Here is a 19,556-nt window from a genome sequence, read left to right as displayed (position 1 = left end):
CTCCTCCGACATCTCCAACTACCATCAAACCAACTCACCCAATGATCAATCAAGGAAAAGTGGATATCTCTAAACCCAAGAATTTGTTCTCAATAACTAAATATCACATTCCACCCTTTGTGGAACCAACGTATGTGTCTAAGGCTCTCCAACATGTTGGATGGAAACAAGCCATGTCTAATGAGTTTACAGCTTTAATGGATAATGGTATGTGGTCTCTTGTCCCGCCTTAACCTCATTTCAACATCATTAATCACAAGTGGGGGTTCCGATTGAAATAAAATCTGGATGGTTCCATTGCTCGTTACAAAGCCAAGCTAGTTGCTAAAGGGTTTCATTAATGTTCGGGCATTGATTTTAAGGAAACCTTTAGTCCAGCCATTAAGCCTCAAACCATCAAACTTGTGCTCTGCATTGCCATCTCAAATTGCTAGACTCTTAGCCAAATGGATGTTAGCCTTCTTATATGGAACATTGACTGAGGAGGTCTACATATCTCAATCGATAGGCGTTGTTCATTCTAACTTTCCCCAACATGTTTGTAAACTACATAAAGCCATGTGTGGTCTCAAACAAACTTCGCCGGTATGGTACAATGAGCTTAAATCATTTTTGGTATCCTATGGATTCTTCAACTCTAGGTCTAATTCTTCTTTTTTCATCTACAAGTAAGGTTCTGTTACTGTATATTTTTTGGGGTACATGGATGATCTTCTTCTCATTGGTAATAATTTCCATTTTCTTATCACCTTTAAATGTGCCATTGCTAAGAAATTCTCCCTCAAAGACCTAGGAACCCTAAGTCACTTCCTTGGTGTTGAGCCATTACTGTCACAATATGGTATATTCATGACACAACATCATTACATGCGTGAACTACTGCAGAAAGCTTCTATGGTTGATGCCAAGCCTATTTGCACACCTCTGTCCACTTCTTGCTCTCTTAGCTTTGTTGGAGATGACTCCACATGTGATGTCACCTCTTATCGCAGCATCAAAGGCTCACTTCATTACTTATCCATCACCTACCTGAATGTAGCCTTTGTTGTCAATAAACTCTTGCAATTTATGAAGACTCCTATATGACACCCTCTACCCGATATACATATTTATATAATAAAATATATGAAAATGCAGAATTACATAAAAGAGATTTTCTTTTCTAAGAATAAAAGAGTTCACATAGGTAAAAGGTTCATATACACGTTAATCATCAAATTAAAAACTTATCAAATAAGGGTATAAAACCAACTTTAGCCCAAAATAAGCCATCGATTTTTTTTTCTACAAAAGGAAAACAAGTAGCGGAACAACATAATGTCACATCCTATCAAAACATTGTGTCCCAACGTCCTCCAGCATGAGGTTCCTTTAAACAATCCACCTAGCCATTTACTCTCACAAACACACGGTTCGAGATCATCACAGGATCCAAACACAAATAACTATTAGTCGATGAATACAACTAACTTTTGTGTATAAAACCTGTGTAAATTGTATCAAACTCCTCCAATTTATGGTTATTTTGCAGTGTTGTAATTACTTTTTGTTAAAGATAGGTAATAAATACTTAGTACTCCCATTTTGTGTGTTTAATAATCATTTCCTCTCAATTTCAGGTTAGTTAGGCAAGTTTGTGAAGTGCTGATTTTCATCCGCTCGCTAAGCCAATCTTCTAGCTTAGTGAGTCATCCGCTGAGCGCAACACTCCTTTGGCTGAGCACGAGGAAGAATCTGGAAGAAGGATGAGTTGTTCATGTTCGTTGAGCAAGGGCTAATCCCGCTAAGTGCACTGCTTGAGTCCATCCGCTGAGCAAAAAGAAGAGCGATAAGCCAAAATTCACTAATGCGCGCTAAGCAAGCCAGAGTTGCACTAAGCACGCAAGCACCAACAAGGCCACCTATTTAAGCCTGAAATCATAAATGGAGAGGAAGTTTGGGCAATTCTCGAAGCTTTTGCATGTTTAGAGATTTCTAGAGAGAGAAAGGTCCAAGTTCCTGAGAATTTTGAGAGCTTTTGTTGTGAGAACACTGGCAGAGAACTGAGCGAGAAGAGAAAGCCATCCTGAGAGTATGAGATGAGTCTGTGAGTGATTGTGAGGTTCTAGAGGTGGAGGAGACATCTCCACTACTTGTATTTCATTAATCCTTGATTTTTCTCTTCTCTTTGTTGTAAAGGAAGCTTCCCAGTTATAGAGAGCTAAATCCTATATTGGTTCTTCCTTGTAGGTACTTGATGTAAATACTTGTATATCTATTTAATGATGTTTTGTGTGTTCTTTGTGCTATCAGTACGTCATTTCAGTGTGCTTTTTGCCTTGATCACGTAGATGCATGCTTTGTTAGGATCATTCAACAGTGAAAATGGTATAATTCTTAGAACTTGATAGGTCAGGGCTAGTTTATTGTATTATCACGAGGGATCGGGGTACGGTAACCTAGTTGTTTGTATGTTTGTCTTAATGCGGTTCTGGTCGAGTTTAGTCCAACAAGAGGAATCTGAGGATGATGCTTTATCAGGATTAGGCTAGACTATCATGAGAAATTGGGGTTTAGCATTTCAGGAGACACCATAGAACACATGAGCATTGTTAAGTAGAGAATATCCTTTTAACATCAGGAACCTAATAGGAAGACCAACGTGTTGTCTACTTGTCTTTACAGATCATTACTCACATGATTTTCCTTTTAATAGTTAGTTTACATACCTGTGCATAGTTGACACATCTCTTTTCATACTAGATATTCACTGAATATAGCTTTACCAAGTAACATAAGTTCCCCGAGAGTTCGATACTCGATTCTTACCATTTTATACTACTTGCATGATCCGGTGCACTAGCCAGGTTTGAACAAGTTTTTGACGCCGTTTCCGGGGAACTTCTTTTTATTTGGAAAGTTAGTTCAGTCCTAGGTGTCAGAATATTTTTGCTTCTCATTTCGGGCAATTAGCAATAATTTTTCTGTGGATTTCCGGGAATTTGTTTCATGTAGCTTGGCAAGTGATCGAGGCCGTACCCGAATCAAATAAACATTAAAAATGCAGTATCTAGGAAGTGATCCTAGGTCGTTTCCCAACGAGCAATGATAAACCAAATGTTCATAACAGATAGTAGGAAAATAGTAACGAATTGGCGGGGGGGGGGGGGGGGGGGGTTGTTTGCTTTTGTAAATTAAACAGCGAGTACAATTGAATTAGAAAATATCATAATTAAAATACGTTGCTTCCCCTTGATTCACAAGCAAGTCTCTTATCCTAGGTTGCGAGAATTTATCCTTTATCAGTTTAACCACTTAATCCAACCCTAAATTAAATTACTAAGCGAAATTCAACATAAGGCATTCATCATGTGATTAAGCATCACATACACCAATTACTCATAAATGATCATTAAGCATGAAGGTAAATTAAGTACAGAGACAATTAATCAAGCACTAAGCATGCATGAATTAAAAACAACAAATTCAGAGTAATTAGTGAAGATGAAAAACTGAACAGAATGTAACAGTAATAATAGAACCTCAAAGAGAATTGTGCTTGATCCTCAAGAAAAAGCAACGCTGGGGACTTAGCCTTCCATTAATCAATAGAGAACGAACTTATAAATTGAAGAATGAAATTTTATTGCTACTGGAATTGTAGAATGAAAAGATGTCTCAAAGAAAAGCCTAAAACTAAAAAACGAAAATAGGAGAGAGAGAAGAGAGGGCCTAAACTAGAACCTTGGTGTTGTTATATAGTTTTTCCAGCCCCAAAGCTTACAAATCTGTTTTAAATCCAAGGCCATAAATAAAATCAAATCAAATCTAGATAAGATAAGATAAGATCTAATTTTGTAGAATAAAATAGTCTGTCCTCTTCAAATCCAAGCCCAATTCTAGATTCAAGCCCAATGCTTCATTAATTCCTGAAAAAAAACTTCGTACCCCATTGCCCAGAGGCTCTTCGCTATGCGAAGGTATGGGGGAGGGATGTTGTACGCAGCCTTACCCTTGCATATGCAAAGAGGCTGTTTCCGGATTCGAACCCATGACCAACAAGTCACCAAGGCACAACTTTACCGCTGCACCAGGGCTCGCCCTCTTCATTAATTCCTGAAATTAGATTAAAAACATCAAATTAGCTGAATGGGCCTAAATAATAAAACTGCCTAATTAATTTGACAATTAAAATTAATCAGTACTTAAAATGGTGTAAAAAGGGTTAAGAAATAGGAGAAAATAATGACACATCAAAACCCCCCATACTTAGCCTTTTGCACTCTTGGGCAAAATGAAATAAAGAAAAAAATCCAAGGATATCAAAGAGAGACAGACAAAACATTTGCATATTTCTCAATGAACATCAAGGAATGAAAGGAATGGGTAACATCTAACATGAAGAGATCCAAAGAGTCAAGACATTCATGAAAATCATCCAAGCAACCCAATCATGGCAAAATAGTTAATCAGCTCAATAATGAAAAGTGATAAAGCCTCACAAGATATACACTCTATCTCTCAAGTGTCTAGGCTACTGTTTACTCTCGAAGCACCCATGAAGACGAACACCACATAGACTTGGCAAAATTATAAAATTGACAACAACTTGACAAACACATGCACATGAGGATCAAAAGGTCTTTAAAGGTTGTAATGGGGCTAAGGACAAGGTAGGGAAGAAGAATATGGAATGAGTAGCTAAATCCCAAAGGAGTAGAGGAGCAATGGGGAATAAGTGGAAATTAAGTACAAGCAGTAAACTCAAACCCTCTAATATCAACAAAATCAACCAAGGCTCCCAAATCAAGTCCTCATAACAAGACCTCATTTATTCAACTTCACTTCTTTTCTACTCTTTTTTTTTCTTGAATAGTACGAATTTGCAGAAACTGAAATTTTTTTTTTCTGATTTTTTTTTTCGATTGAACAGTATGAAATTGAAGATTAAAGCAAGAACTAGGCAATATACAGATACATCAAGCATGGCCAAAATAAAACATTAAGCATGGCAAAAAATTATATCTTCCAATGAAACATACCCCCACCACACTTATTCCCAACTTATTCCCAAAACAATTCCAAAGCTCCAAAATTCCTTAAGGGTAAGGTGATATCATGGTTTTTCACTTAAGGCTTGTAATGAGCTTCAAAACAAAGAAAGGGGAACATAGGCTCAAAGGGGCTATCAAAGGAATTAATTCAAGGTAATTCCATTTGGCTAGAAGTTTATAAGAACAAAATTGCCTAAATCATTTCCAAATATGCATGTGAATTAGGAAGCATCAACAAGAATCAAGCCAAGGCTATTGTGCAGGTAATCAATGGGGCAAAACACACCAGAAGATTATGATGATGGATGGCTCAAATTCTCACAAAGGTAAACTTATCACTTTCAAATTGAGCTTTCAAAACTATCATGACATGTAGAGGAAAAACAAGGATTTCAAATCACAAAATGTCAAGAGACTTTTATTTTCAGAACAATTACCCATTACTTGAGCATATCCTATAATTCAAAGACAAACATGCAAATTTAACACAACAAAACTAACAAAATTAAACTAGAACCCAACAAAACTAACAAAATTAAACTAATTTAACACAACTAACAAAACCAAAACCAAAGAACACACTCCCCCCCATACTTAAACAACACATTGTCCTCAATGTAGCACAATTAAAAGATTAAAAGCAATTAAACCATCAAATAGAATCGGACAAATGTAATAAAAGTAAAGAAGGAGATAGGAAAAGACATTAGTAACAACAAAAGGACCAATCCACTTAGACCTCAACTTACCACTCATGAGTCCAAGCTTAGAATTATACAATAACACTTTTTGCCCAACCATGAAGTCCTTCTTAATTATCATGCTATCATGGAACTTCTTGGTCTTTTCTTTGTAGAACTTGGCATTCTCATATGCTTCTAGGCGGATCTCATCTAACTCACTCAGTTGCAACTTTCTTTCCTCACCAGCTTGATCCATAGAGAAGTTACAGGTCTTCACTACCTAGTATGCTTTGTGCTCAATCTGCACTGGAAGATGACATGCCTTTCCAAAGACAACCCGATAAGGAGACATTCCTATGGGTGCTTTGTAGGCAGTCCTATGTGCCCAAGAGCATCATCTAGCCTGGTACTCCAATCTTTCCTGCTTGGCTGCACAATCTTCTCTAAAATTCTCTTGATCTCCCTATTAGAAATTCCTGCCTGTCCATTGGTTTGGGGGGTGGTATGGTGTGGATACCCTGTGGACAACCCCATACTTTTTAAGCAAGGCATGCATTAATTTGTTGCAAAAATGGGTTCCTTGATCACTAACGATTGCTTTAGATACTCCAAACCTGCAAAACAGATTAGATTTGACAAAATCTACAACAACCTTAGCATCATTAGTTCTAGTGGGCTTGGCTTCCACCCATTTTGAAACATAATCAACTGCAAGGAGAATGTAAACATTACCAAAAGATACAGGAAAAGGGCCCATGAAATCTATACCCCAGACATCAAACACCTCACAAAATAGCATAGGTTGCTGAGGCATTTGTTGTCGCCATGTAAGTGCACTTCCTGCTCTCTGACACTGCTGACAAGTGCTACAAATCTTCCAAGCATCTTTAAAGATGGTGGGCCAGTAAAAGCCACAGTCAAGCACTTTGTGAGCTATCCTTTGAACACCCAGATGACCTCCCGGTGCGGAAGAATGACAGAACTGCAGGACTGAGTCAGTCTCATGATCTGGAATGCATCGTCTAATGACCTGATCACTGCACAATTTCCACAAGTAGGGGTCATCCCAAATAAAATGCTTAACATCACTTTTAATTTTATCTTTTTGAGCCTTAGATGCTAAGGGAGGAAAAACAGAAGCAACTAAATAATTGACAATGTTAGCAAACCAGGGAGTAGAAAGAGAATCAGAAATACTATACAATATATATAAATGATCATCCGGGAAATCATCCCGAATGGGTGAGCCCTCATCAAACACATGTTCGATCCGACTCAAATGATCAGCAACTAAATTTTGTGCTCCGCTCCTATCACGGATCTCCAAGTCAAAATCTTGGAGCCAGAGCATCCATCGGATCAACCTACGCTTTGAATCAGCCTTCTACAACAACTACTTTAAAGCTGCATGGTCAGTATAAACAATAATGCGAGTACCAAGCAAATAAGAACGAAATTTTTCAAGAGCAAAAACTATGGCTAGTAGCTCTTTCTCAATAGTAGTATAATTCGCTTGGGCAGCATCTAAAGTCCTAGAAGCATAATATATCACCCTAGGCAATTTATCAATTTTCTGAACAAGGACAGCCCCCAATGCATAATTTGATGCATCACACATAAGCTCAAAAGGGGCTGTCCAGTCAGGTGCCTGGATGATAGGGGTGGTAGTCAATGCTCTTTTGAGGCAATCAAAAGCCTCTTTGCATTTATCATTAAAGTCAAACTCCACCTCCTTTTGCAACAAGTTGGATAGTGGAAGGGCTACTTTGCTAAAATCTCATATAAAGCGCCTGTAGAATCCTGCATGACCAAGAAAAGATCACACCTCTTGCACACAAGAGGGGTAAGGCAATTGTGAAATAACAAATTTTTTTGCAGGATCTACTTCAATGCCCTTATTGGAAATAATGTCGCTTAAAACTATACCTTGCTCAACCATAAAATGACATTTTTCAAAATTAAGAACAAGGTTAGTTTCAGTGCATCTATTCAAAACCTTTTCCAGACTATCCAAACAATCATCAAAAGAGGATCCATATACAGTGAAATCATCCATAAACACCTCTATGAAATTTTCTAAAAAATCACTAAAAATACTAATCATGCACCGCTGGAAGGTACCAGGGGCATTGCATAGGCTGAAAGGCATCCTCCTATAGGCAAAAGTGTCGAAGGGGCAGGTGAATGTGATTTTTTCTTGATCCTCAGGAGCAATAGTGATTTGCATATAGCCAGAAAAACCATCAAGGAAACAGTAGTGAGATTTACCTGCCAGGCGTTCAAGCATCTAGTCAATGAATGGCAGTGGAAAATGGTCCTTTTTGGTAACCTAGTTCAGCCTCCTATAGTAGATGCATACTCTCCAACTGTTCTGCACTCGAGTAGGAATCAGCTCCTCCTTCTTATTTTTTATCACGGTGAGGCCGGTTTTCTTTGGAACTACCTGGACGGGACTCATCCATTGGCTGTCGGAGATAGGATAAATGATTCCAGCTTGCAAAAGCTTGGTTACCTCCTTCTTCACTACATCAAGAATCACCGGGTTGATTCTTCTCTGTGGCTGTCTTACTGGTTTAGCCCCATCTTCTAAATTTATTCGATGCATACATGTCGATGGGCTAATACCAGGAATGTCCGCCACGGTCCAGCCTATAGCCTTCTTATGCTTCTTGAGAACTGATAACAACTTCTCCTCTTGCTCATCAACAAGGGAGGCAGATATAGTTACTGGAAAACTTTTGCTATCATCCAAGTAAGCATATTTTAAATTTGATGGCAGAGGCTTCAATTCTGGTGTGGATGGCTGGATAGTGGTAGAAAGAGATGGTTTCTCAGCCTGTACCTCATAAAGAAAGTCAGAGGTATGCGTACTTCCTGAAACATGGTTAGTGATATCTGACTCTATAAAATCAATCTCAAGAGGTAAAACATCACCAGACATGTAATCAATATCAAATTCAGATTCACTCTCAGCATCAAATTCAAACATATGATCAAGCACAAATTCAGATTCAATGCATGAAGAGTGACAGGCATGCAGATTAGAATGAAGATCAGTCATGTATTCATCAACAATATGGTCAATTATTTCAACACGAAATACAGAAAGATCTTTAGATGGGTGTTTCATAGCATCAAGAATATTAAAATGAACAGTTATATCACCAAACTCCATAGACAGTGTGCCTGCATATACATCTATCTTAGTTCTAGCAGTTTTCATAAAAGGTTTGCCTAGAATGATGGGAACTGATCCTTTAGAAAATCCCTCCTCCATATTTAAAATATAAAAATCAACAGGGAAAATCAGCTCACCAACTCTAACTAAGACATCCTCTATGAAACCAGCAGGATAGGCAACTGTTCTGTTTGCTAAATGAATTACCACATCAGTTGACTGCAAAGGACCTAGAGATAGAGAATTAAAAGTAGACAGAGGCATAACACTAACATAAGCTCCTAAATCTAGCATGGCATTGTCAAACTTATTATTCCCTATAATACAAGGTATGCTGAATGTACCTGGATCTTTACATTTTTCAGGGATTTGAGGAACAGATTTACCAATCAATGCGGAGACATTTCTGCCCATACTAATTCTTTCACTTCCTTTAAGCTTCCGCTTATCAGTGCACAGCTCCTTCAAGAATTTAGCATATCTTGGAATTTGCTTTATTGCATCCAGCAGAGGTATGTTTATCTCTACTTTCCTAAATGTTTCCAAGATCTCCTTCTCTACCTCATCCATTTTTTTGTTGGAAATTGCTCTTGGAGGGAATGGAAGAGGGATATGCTGCTTCTCTTTAGATTCACCTGCATAGAAATTGTTAGGTAACTTACTCTTTAAATTTTTGTCATCATCTTTTTCTGGAGTAGAGTGAGGTTGGGCAGGTTCATTGGCGGATGAGAAGATGCTACTGGTTGAGGTCCTTGACACTGCTTTCCTAACCTCAATGTAATGGCACTCATATTTTTGGGATTCTGGACAGATTAAGAAGGTAATCTATCAAAATTCTGGGATTGTTGTTGATTTAACTGTGTAGCCAACTGTCACATCTGATTAGTTAAGCTCTGAATGGAGGCTTTGGTCTCTTGTTGAAACTGCATGTTTTGCATAGTCATTTGCCTCACAAGTTCTTCAAGGGAAGGTTGCGGAGGGGCCTTAACTATTTGTTGTTTCTGGGGTTGTTGTTGTTGTTGCTGCTGGATTGGTGGAGGAACGTATGGTCTGCTTGGGCCAGCAACATTTTGAAAATAAGGTTGTTGTTGTTGCTGCTGCTGTTGTGAAGGATTCGACCATCTAAGGTTGGGATGATTCCTCCATCCGGGATTGTACCTATTGCTGGAGAGGTCATAATTATTCTGTTGTGGCTGATTTTGCTACTGAGGTTGAGGAGGTCTGTTGTAGATGTTTGCAGCATAAGCTTCAGGCTGTTCAATTGCTTCAGATTGTTGCACAAAAGGGCAATGGTCTGTGTGGTGGTCGGGAGAGGAGCATAAACCACAAAGTCTGGCAACAGGTGCAAATTTTTTATTCATGGCCAGTTGGGTTACCAGGTTAACCAAGGCATCTAGTTTACCTTCAAGCTTCTTAGTCTCACCTAATGAATTTGTGGCTACTTCATGCACTCCTCTAATGACAATAGCATCACTTCTGGCACTAAATTGCTGGGAGTTTGAAGCCATCTTCTCAATTAAATTTCTGGCTTCAGCAAGGGTCATGTCTCCAAGGGCTCCACCACTGGCAGCATCTATCATACTTCTCTCCATGTTGCTGAGTCTTTCATAAAAATATTAGAGAAGAAGCTGCTCTGAAATCTGGTGGTGAGGCAACTGGCACAAAATTTCTTAAATCTCTCCCAGTATTCATATAGGTTCTCTCCACTGAGTTGTCTAATACCTGAAATATCCTTTCTGATGGTCGTGGTCCTGGAAGCAGGGAAAAATATTTCTAAGAATATTCTCTTGAGATCATCCCAGCTCGTGATGGACCTTGGAGCAAGGTAATATAGCCAGTCCTTTGCCACTCCCTCTAAAGATTGTGGAAAGGCCTTCAGAAATATGTGATCTTCTTGGACATCTGGTGGTTTCATGGTGGAGCAGACAATATGGAATTCTTTCAGATGCTTGTGTGGGTCTTCACTTGCAAGGCCATGAAACTTTGGAAGCAAATGGATCAGTCCAGTTTTAAGAACATATGGGACATCCTCATCAGGGTATTGGATGCACAAGCTTTCGTAGGTGAAATCAGGTGCAGCCATTTCCCTTAGAGTCCTCTCACAGGGTGGAGGTTGTGCCATGTTCTTAGAATATGCAAAATCAAAATGTTCAAAACTATAATGCTCAAAATCACCAATAACAGAATGCTCAAAAGGTACTAAATGTTGTCTAACTAATCTATGAAATGTCCTATCTATCTCAGGATCAAAGGGTTGTAAGTCAGATGGATTGCCTCTAGTCATACACTACTTTCAACATGCAAAACTAGTTGCCTTCTTATGCAAGTAATAATGTAGGTTTGAACTACAACTACCATTAAATGATATCCAAATGACTTGAAATTTTGTGAGCAACCTTATAAAATGATGAGAAGATAGCACAAAAAATTTCAAATGAAAATTCAAAGTTATGGTCATTTGAAGTTTTGACAAAAATCAAATTTGCTACTTTTTTGGAACTTTCAAATCTGACCAAACTAAGGGCTCCAGCTATTTTTCCCGCAAAATATGGATCAAAAGAAGTGACCACAAAAAAATTCAGCCAAAAATAACAACTCTAGCTACCAAAACAAAAAATCCTAATTAATTCAGCAAGGGTGGTCTCTAAAATACGTAGTTAAGGGATTTCCACTACTACCCTGTTTTCCAGTTCAACAAAAGTGGTCACTAAATCCATCACAAAGCACTATTCACAGCAAACACCAAAACTAAAACAGGGGAAGTGCTGAACAGCAAAAGTAAAACAGAACACACACACTAAACAAAATAACAAGGTACTAAACAGCACTAACACAATACTAAAACAACACTAACACAAGAATTAAACACTAACACGACACTAGCTATTATGAACCTTTGGACACTGCTCCCCGACAACGGCGCCAAATTTGATCGAGGCCGTACCCGAATCAAATAAAAATTAAAAATGCAGTATCTAGGAAGTAATCCTAGGTCGTTTCCCAACGAGCAATGATAAACCAAATGTTCATAACAGATAGTTGGAAAATAGTAACGAATTGGGGGGGGGGGTTGTTTGCTTTTGTAAATTAAACAACGAGTACAATTGAATTAGAAAATATCATAATTAAAATACGTTGCTTCTCCTTGATTCACAAGCAAGTCTCTTATCCTAGGTTGCGAGAATTTATCCTTTATCAGTTTAACCACTTAATCCAACCCTAAATTAAATTACTAAGCGAAATTCAACATAAGGCATTCATCATGTGATTAAGCATCACATACACCAATTACTCATAAACGATCATTAAGCATGAACGTAAATTAAGCGTAGAGACAATTAATCAAGCACTAAGCATGCATGAATTAAAAACAACAAATTCAGAGTAATTAGTGAAGAGGAAAAACTGAACAGAATGTAACAATAATAATAGAAACTGAAAGAGAACTGTGCTTGATCCTTAAGAGAAAGCAACGCTGGGGACTTAGCCTTCCATTAATCAATAGAGAACGAACTTATAAATTGAAGAACAAAATTTTGTTGCTACTAGAATTGTAAAACGAAAAGATGTCTCAAAGAAAAGCCAAAAACTAAAAAACGAAAATAGGAGAGAGAGAAGAGAGGGCCTAAACTAGAACCTTGGTGCTGTTACATAGTTTTTCCAGCCCCAAAGCTTACAAATCTGTTTTAAATCCAAGCCCGTAAATAAAATCAAATCAAATCAAATCTAGATGAGATAAGATAAGATAAAATCTAGATGAGATCAAATCTAAATAATATCTAGATAAGATAAGATATGATAAGATCTAATTTTGTAGAATAAAATAGTTTGTCCTTTTCAAATCCAAGCCCAATGCTTCATTAATTCCTGAAATTAGATTAAAAACATCAATTTAGCTGAATGGGCCCAAATAATAAAATTGCCTAATTAATTTGACAATTAAAATTAATCAGTACTTAAAATGGTGCAAAAAGGGTTAAGAAATAGGAGAAAATAATGACACATCAGCAAGGGAATTTTGAAGCATGGGTACAGGTTCCTTACATGTAAGACCTATAGCTCATGCAATTTGGGATCCTCATTTTGGACAACCGGCTGTAGAAGCTTTTACTCGAGGAGGTACTCTAGGCCCAGCTAATATAGCCTATTTTGGTGTTTATCAGTGGTGGTATACAATCGGTTTACGTACTAATAGGGAACTTCTATTCTTTATTCTTTGATAAACCGTGAATATTTACTTTCAATTCATATTTGTTTTCCTCTTGAACTGGATAACCGTTGTTGTTGTTAGTGTTTTATATGCATAGATCTCCCACAGGCAATTAAGTTCCTCTGGACTTGGAGATTAAAGCTACGTTGAGAAGGAACAGAGTCAAGAGGAGAAGAAATTACTGCAAGACAGGACAGTAGCATCCATTCTTGAGGAAGAAACTCATTTTTCTGATTCTTCATCATCCGAATCACCATCATCAAGGGAATCCACGACTTATTTACCAGAAACCGTTTCCATGGCTGATGAGCACCAGCAAAGAGTTACCCTTAAGGACTATTCAAGCAATTCAGTGCCGCAATTCTTTACCAGCATTGCACGTCCTGAAGTGCAAGTTCACAACATAAACTACCCTCATTCTTTGATTCATTTAATACAGGGGAACTTATTCCAAGGATTACCAAATGAGGACCCCTATGCACATTTGGCGACTTTCATTGAAATCTGTAACACTGTAAAGATTGCATGCGTGCCAGATGAAGCCATTAGACTCAGTCTATTTTCACTTTCCTTGGCAGGAGAAGCCAAGAGGTGGCTCCACTCATTTAAAGGTAATAGTCTGAAAACCTGGGAAGAAGTTGTTGAAAAGTTTCTAAAAAAATATTTCCCAAAGTCAAAGACTATAGAAGGGAAAGCTGCAATCTCTTCATTTCATCAGTTCCCTGACAAGTCCTTGAGTGAAGCGTTGGAGAGGTTTAGAGGTTTATTGAGAAAAACTTCCACCCATGCGTTCTCTGAGCCAATCCAATTGAATATGTTTATAAATGGCCTGAGACCACAAACCAAGCAACTGTTAGATGCTTCAGTAGGGGGAAAAATAAAGCTGAAGACCCCTAAAGAGGCAACTGAGCTAATTAAGAATATGTCAGCCAGCGATCATGCCATTCTGCACGACAGAGTTCATCAACCCACAAAGAAAAGCTTGTTAGAACTATCATCACATGATGCTTTATTGGCACAGAATAAGTTGCTTTCTAGGAAACTTAAGATTTTAACAGAAACACTTGGTAGGTTGCCAACTAAACTGTCTATTGGTCAACCTACACATTCTTCTGTTTTGCAGGTTACAGGTTGTACCATCTTTGGTGAGGCTCATGAAACAGACCAATGTATTCCCATTGAAGAAAACACTCAAGAAGTTCACTATATGGGAAATCAACAGAGACAAGGATATACTCAAGGAGGATTTTTAGGCTTCCAGCAGGGTCCTTATAACCAACAAGGACAGTGGAGATCACACCCTAGCAATCAATTCATCAAGGACTAAGGTGGACCTTCCAACAAGCCAATTCAACAAGGGCCTAACATCTTTTAGAGGACTACTAAGCTGGAGGAGACATTGACTCAGTTTATGCAAGTAACAATGTCAAATCATAAAAGCACTGAGTCAGCACTAAACAATCTTGAGGTCCAGGTGGGACAACTGGCCAAGCAGATAGCTGACAAGTTATCCAACATTTTTGTGGTGAATATAGAAAAGAATCCCAAGGAGTAATGTAAAGCTGTGATGACAAGGAGTAAGAGGTTTGTGGAGGCGGAGGATGAGGATAGTGTTGTATCCAAGAAGAAAGCTGTTGAAAAGAAAGGTACTGATGAAAAGAAAGATGATGTGAGAGGTGAAAGCAATCTGGAAAAAGAAAAACAAATAATGGTCAACAAAAAGAAATTAAATGACCAAGAAAAAGAAAATGAAAAAAATGAAAAAGATGAAAAAAAATAAGAATGAAGAGAGGAGTATAAGTGAACAAGCTAGAGAAAAGAAAAGAGAAAAAGTTGTGAATGAAGGTGCGGAAGTACCATATCCTATGGTACCTTCCAAGAAGGAGAAGGACCACCATTTGGCGAGATTTTTAGATATTTTCAGGAAACTAGAAATAACCATGCCCTTCGGAGAATCTTTACAGCAAATGCCACTCTACTCCAAGTTTTTAAAGGATATGTTAACAAGGAAACACAAGTATATTCACCAGGAAAACATTGTTGTGGAAGGAAATTGTAGTGCTGTGATTCAAAAGATCCTTCCACCCAAGCATAAAGACCCTGGGAGTATAACCATTCCTTGTTAAATTAGAGAAGTCACTGTGGGAAAGGCTCTTATTGATCTGGGAGCCAGTATTAACTTAATGCCACTCTCCATGTGCAGAAGGTTGGGAGAGTTGGAGATCATGCCCACTAGGATGGCTTTACAACTTGCTGACCGCTCCATTACCAGACCATATGGAGTAATTGAAGATGTGTTGGTCAGAGTAAAACATTTTATCTTCCTGGAAGACTTTGTGGTAATGGATATCTGTGAAGATAATGACATTCCTGTAATATTGGGAAAGCCATTCATGTTAACTGCAAGTTGCATAGTTGATATGGGGAGAAAAAAGCTGGAGCTGGGCTTTCAAGATCAGAAAATTGATTTTGATTTATTTGTTGAAGACAAGCCTCGCGCTAAGCGCATCTTTGGTCATGCGCTAAGCCAAGAGTCTCTAGCGCTTAGCGCTGAACCCTTGCATCTCATGTTGATTTGGTCCGCTAAGCTGGCCAAGGCTGAGCTATGCCCATTTTAATTCGATCTGAATTGGGCTAAGCGATGGCCTGCTCGCTAAGCACATCGTATTCACTAGCTAAGCACAAGACATCGTCGCTAACCTCATTTCCTTGTGGCCAGAACAGGGGTTCATTGAGCTAAGTGCTACTCATGCCAGCTAACCCAATTCCTTGCGGCCGTAGCAGCGCTAAGCAATCCATCAATCGCTAAGCGCATGGCTCTCTGTATTCAAAATGCATCATTTTAGCTAAGCAGGCCCAGATCCCTGCTTAGCGAGAGTTGCAGGTATTATGACCTGCAAAATTCGCTAAACGACGCTTCTGTGCGCTAAGCCCAACTAAAAAAAATAGATTTTGAATTTCAAACTTGGGCTAGGAGCGAAGTTCCACTAAGCGACCCACTTTGAGAAACCAAACGTCTCTCTGGCTCGCTTAGCTCTACGGTTCGCTAAGCGAGAGGGTTGAAATATGCTTAAGTGAGTGTAACATCAGTTACACTCATATTTGCCCAAAATTCTCAGAGCATTCCCTGCATTTTCTCTCTTTCCCAAATCTGTGCAACCTGCATTCTTGCTTTCTTTTTGCATCTTTTATGCATCTTCAGCACACAACAATCCAAGTAAGTTCCTCATTTCGTTTCTTTCTCTTTTGTTTTGTTGAACCTTAGGTTAGAAAACCATAGATTTAGCTTTTAATTTTTAGGGTTTTAATGATATTAGATTAGTGAAAGATTAGGATTTTGTGAATGATTATGTTGTGTAGATAGTTTTGACTGGTTTGCATGTTTGATATGCCTTTTAGAGGCTCAAATATGGAAGAAAATGAACTGCGTTCTCTGCATGCTGAGCTAAGTGAGTTCATCAATATTCATTGAATATCTGCATTTCCAGACGAACTCGCTAAGCGCACCTACTGCGCTAAGCGAGTTCATCTTGTGAGGATGAACACTCATCCTCCTATTGAGATACCTGTGGCTAAACGAGGCTGAATCGCTAAGCCCAGGTAACTTAGTCAAATTTTTTGTTGAAAGCCACACACTAAGCCGAGCTTATCTAGGCTAAGCTCATTTCATTGCAGCAGCCATTGGGCTAAGCGAGCCTTGCTTGCTAAGCCCCCATACTTAGTGAATTTTCTGAATTTCATGGTGCCGCTAAGCGCAACCCTGCTGAGCTTAGCCCACATCTGTTGCGGCAATCATTACGCTTAGCGAGCAAATTATGCAGAAGATGTGGGCTAAGCCGATTATGCATAAGCAAAATTTTCTACAACATCCGCTAAGCGGCCCCACATGTCGCTAAGCGGTAATGTGTATTTTCTGAAGGCAAGCCAAGCGGACCATGTCTCATTAAGCTCCTAGTGTTTTTCTCAATCATATTTTTCTGTTTTTCAATTTGAATAACTTGTGGGCTAACTAACTTTTTGGGTTCCTTTGTGTTACAGATGGCCTCCAGGAAACTTAAGAGCATTGGGGCAAGGCCAACTTCTCAATATGATACTAGACGGTTCCACTCGCTTGATGCTTGGAACCATTATATAGATAATGTCTTAGGGAGGAATATTTTGCCAGAAAGGAGGGTTGAGATATACCACACGGAGTTTGACGACTTCAAGACAGAGTTGGAGAGGCGTAATCTTCAAAAACGTCTCACCAACTTGTTGATGGGACTATTGATCTTGCTTTGGTGAAGAAATTTTATGCAAATCTCTACCGCTCAGAGGGTCCTTCACCAAAGCAAGCTAGAGTTAGAGGCCACCTGGTGAAGATAGATGCAAATAGCCTCAACACATTTTTAGAGACACTTGTAGTCCTAGAGGAGGGGGAGTCATTACCCACATACTCTAGGTACTGCAGGTTGCCCATAGACTACATAGAGATTGAGGCTGCTCTTTGCATACCAGGGAGAGGGTTCATCCTGAACGCCGAGGGCCATCTTGGGAGGATTCTCAGGAAAGATTTGACTACATTAGCTCAGGTGTGGAGTGTTCTCTCATACTCCAACCTGGCCCCCACATCTCACACCTCTAACCTGATAGTGGACAGAGCTAGGCTGATCTTTGGTTTAGTCTCTCGCATGGACATGAAAGCCAGAGGGGTTGTCTTTGAAAGCCTCACTTTTGAGCGCCTGAGCCCGATCATTAATTTGGCCTACATCAGGAAGAATTGTTGGAATCCTGATGATCTAATAGTTTCTATCCGAGGGGCTAGGAGGGCGAGGGCGAGGCCAGCTGATCTTCCTTCCACATCTACAGCTCCTACTCCAGCATCTACTTCAGTAGTTGCTTCAGTCCCAACTCAGATTGATTCTTAGTGCTTTGAAGCCATGCTTCAGAGCATTAATTAGGGACAAATCATTTTACTTCAAAGTTTACAGGTGGTGGCGCCTCCAGGATCAATTCCTTCCATTAAGCAGTTTCTGGAGAAGGTAGCCTGGACTAGGGCCCAACCTTCTCTTCATAGGGAAGATGAAGGTCCCACAGCCCAGGAACCCCGACAGGTACAGGATGCTTCCTCTGGGACCACCATTCCAGAGCCATTTACTTTTCAATAGGATCCAGGTGAAGAGCAGGTTAGACCAAAGACTGCCACCACTCCTGAGATATCTCTTGAAGGCACTTCAGAGACCCTTGCTCCAGTGGTAGACCTCTCCTTATCATAGCTTGCAGCTGACCCCTTTACTCCTGTAGTTGATATGCTAGAGGACCAGACGACACCAGTCCTGACTCTGAACACTTCACCTCCAGCTACTCCAGTACTTCATCTGACAGATGAGAAGGATGTTCAGACTCAGGATACACAGGACCTGTCTCAGGGATTTTAAATTCCTGAGGATTTTTCTTTTTTGATATTTTTTATATAATTATTATATTTTAGTACAGTGTCTGAGTTATTTTGGTTAATGTTTATATACACTTTTGTTCTTTTTCTTGTGTGGATAGTTGGTATGCATGTTTTGAAGCATATGGAACAATTTAACTTGACTTGGATGATTATGCAGCGAAACATTTTTATCTTTTTGTGAAAATTGGTGTTATGAATTGATTTTGGATTGAAAGCATGATTGTGATCGAGTTTTTGTTTCTTTTCATAAGTTTGAGTAAGTATGTATGTTAGTCAAAGAAAGAACAAGAATGTGAACTTGCAATTAGAATCGTTAGTCAATAGACAGGTTGATTGAGAAAGAAAAGCATAAACCATAATCGGTGAGAGTGTGATCTTAAACTGTGAGTGAACGACTAGCTTTGAGTAATAGTTTTTGCATCAATCTCTGAAATTTAGAATGAAATGTATGAATGAGGACATGATGAAGGCCATGATTGTATATACAAACCAATTGACCAAAAAGCTTACCTTGAATTATAATTGTATCATTTGCACCTTTTGTGAGCTGAATTACATTTTCAAAATTGAACCCTGAACTTGAACGAATATCTCCATATACCTTGTTTAGATTCTAGGAGAGTAGATAGTTCAAGGCAAATTACCCCAAATTTGGGGGAGTTGAGTGGGATGTAAAGTAAAAGGTAAAGCATCAACACACACGACAAATAAGTTGTGTGTTAAAAAAAACAATCAAAGAAAATGTGTGTTGTTGTAATAAGGTCAAAGACAAATTAAAGTGAAAGGCTAGTAAATAAGCTAATTGTATTGGAAGAAATATTTGGATAAGTCTAGGATTTGTTCTCTCTTAGAATCTAAGCCTTTGAATCCTAGAAAAACCAATTATTTTTGTAGCCAAGCCTCACTACAAGCCTGTAAAAGTGCTTCTGATTCTATTTATGCATTTCTGACTTTATGGCTTGAGATGAAGTTCAAAGATTGGGCCTCTTGCTAGTTGTTATTGATGAATAGCTTA

General features: G+C 38.8%; 1 non-coding gene across 1 annotated transcript; it reads left to right on the top strand.

Annotated features, from left to right (window-relative positions):
• Positions 1–10,532: 10,532 nt before the first annotated feature.
• On the top strand, positions 10,533–10,638 carry LOC114397765. Its single transcript, XR_003663391.1, has one exon. It is a non-coding gene; the product is annotated as a small nucleolar RNA R71 (small nucleolar RNA).
• Positions 10,639–19,556: the final 8,918 nt, after the last annotated feature.

Source organism: Glycine soja, chromosome 18 (assembly GCF_004193775.1).
Source record: "Glycine soja cultivar W05 chromosome 18, ASM419377v2, whole genome shotgun sequence".
Taxonomy (NCBI): domain Eukaryota; kingdom Viridiplantae; phylum Streptophyta; class Magnoliopsida; order Fabales; family Fabaceae; genus Glycine; species Glycine soja.
This window is presented reverse-complemented; position numbering and strand designations above follow the sequence as displayed.